This window comes from Meleagris gallopavo, chromosome 4, assembly GCF_000146605.3.
Source record: "Meleagris gallopavo isolate NT-WF06-2002-E0010 breed Aviagen turkey brand Nicholas breeding stock chromosome 4, Turkey_5.1, whole genome shotgun sequence".
Taxonomy (NCBI): domain Eukaryota; kingdom Metazoa; phylum Chordata; class Aves; order Galliformes; family Phasianidae; genus Meleagris; species Meleagris gallopavo.
Window position 1 is genome coordinate 63,331,261 of NC_015014.2, and position 2,585 is coordinate 63,333,845.

Sequence of the window (2,585 nt, forward strand, 5' to 3'; positions counted from 1 at the left end):
AAGTCATAAAAGAAATCTCAATTAAAAGGAAAAAAAAAAAAAAAGGCATTTCACCTTCTGTAGCCAGCAAAAACTAATTATATTTCTTGTATTTCTGTTAGCTTCCTTCTTTATGTCCTGACAGGCAGTCTGCACTTTGGGTGCATACATTTCTGCATCCTAGCTTGTGTCTTGATGACTCGAGCTCTGCAATTTTTGCTCTTGTTCCAATAAAGTGCATGGAGAATGAATGTGTTGCCACTTCATTTGTTGTGTTAAACAAAGACACAGAAATTCCTTCATTGGAAGAGGCAGATCTGCTGTTGAGAAGCTTCAACAGCTAAATGGACTGCACAGAGACTGTCATGCAGATCCAAATTTTGCTAATTGTAAACTATTGAAGCCTTTTAAAGCCAACTTTTTTTTTATGCCAATTTGCACCAAATTTGGCTTCTACGAAATTCCGTTCAATTAGAGTTTTAAGATTCATGGAGAAATCATCTCAGCTGCTTTGCATTTTTATAGCACATACGCTACCAAGGAGTGATGATAAAACACATTTTATCGCTGCTCAAATCTTTTGCAACGAGGACATTATTGGAGAAATACCAGGAATGTGCTCGGTTGATGTTTTCAGCATCATTTTGGAAATCCAGTGATGGCCAGTTTTAAATGGGTTTTAAAACAGATCAGGGGATGACATTTTGTTGTGCTCCTGAACAGACTGAAAAGAAGCCAACAAATTAATGTGTTAAACCAACTACAGACTGAATTGTTCTGTGATTAAAGCAATGAAAGCGAGCTGGCAGAGCAAAGAAATGAACCGTACAGGCACAAGTTGGACAGAGAGGAGGTCCTTTTCTATCTGAAGCAATTGTTGGGATTTGGAAGACCCTTCTCTCTCTCTTCCATTCCTCTTTTCCAATCAAATACAAGCAGAAAATCAGGACCACAGAACAGTCACAATCGTTAGTGAATAAAACCATGGGAAAGATTTGGCAAGAAAGGAACAATTGAGCACCATAAGCATGCATTAAGAGGGGGTTAAGTGTCTCATAATGGTTATAGTGTTCTCACTGGAAACAGATGACTCTGTCACAAGAGAAGTCAGGGAGATGAGGTAGAATTAATATTCTCCAAACTCTCTCCCCCAGCCATGCTTCATGAACCAGCACTCATCAGAAATTCAGCAGAAATAGAACACAAAGCTCTGCAAACCCAGCCAAACAAGGGCTGGGGCACTGGTGCCTTCACATTACAAAGGGAAGAACCTATCCCCTGGTTACGCTTCCCAGGAGGACCTGACCCATCTTCCACAGGCAATTCCTTTCTCCTGTAGTGCTCATGGAACCTCATCTCCCCAAGAAAACAGCTTTGAGGGAAGAGCTCTACATTTATAGGGATGTTGCTGTTGCCCAGTGACAGTTGCAATGTTTTCTTTTCCTTTTCTCATCCAGCAGGCAGTTGGATGCTCTCCCATTTGAGGGCCTGGATTCCCATACACCACACCTTTATTTCTGCTGTGCAGGGGGAAGGCATCAGCGTGAAAAAGATCAAAACAACCCTTTGCTTTGTCACAAGCCTTGGCTTTATAGGTGCTAGTCACAGCACGGAGATAGGACATATGCATCCATGGGGAACGGAGCAAATCTAGAAGAGCGTGTGATGTTGTGTGCTCTCATTAAGACTTCAAAGGTGATGAAGAAATGTGGCACCCAAAGGGTGGGACTCATCTCGCCCAGCTGTGGCCATCCAGCAGCTGGGCGCCGGGGCTCTTGTCTGGTTGTCTAGACTGCCTCTGGTCGTCAGTTAAGGAGCAGGCAAGTGCCTCCAGAGGCTGATTCCTCCCACCTGTCTTCGCTGCCTATTTCAGGTAGTGATGAGTCACCGTCTGGAGATGTCTATCTCCCTCCATCAGCCGTAGAGGGAGTCTCAAAGAGGAAATTAGAATACATGGCGAGTTTGATGGCTGAAGCTGGGAGGGAGGTGAATCCAGGCCCAGTGTTTGATGCGTTTTTTGAGGAACGTTCTTTGAAAATCCCAGCCTTGACTTCTAAACATAGAGCAGATGTAGGGTGTGAGAGGAAAAAGAACATTACCACACAGAATTCTCTTGGCTTTAGGACACATGAGAACAGGGATGCACCAATCAAATCAAGTCTTGAACATCTCATGAATGTCACAGACAAGAGATTACATAGTCCTTGGAATTGTGTGTGTGTGTGTGTAAAAATGCATACTGTGACCCAATCTTATGTCTATCAAATGCTGCTAGCACAGGTAGGTTATTGCCATTGTCTTGTCTGAATGCAATGAGTTCTTTATGGCTGTCTGTAATTACAGAGATGGAGCACAGCTCTTGGAGACTATCGCATAAAATGTATTTTAAGAACTAGTTCAGATTCACTTCCAGAGGCAACAAACAAATTAGTGAACTTCACATGTTCTCATAATGAATTCCATTCTCAGCAGCACATACAGAAGAACGCTGACAAAGGGAGAGATTGCAAGTCATTAAAATGATTCATTCAACCCATCAAAATATTTTCCTTCTTTCCTTCCTTTGTCCTTCTTTTCTATAAGATGAAAGTAGGATGGATCCCTCT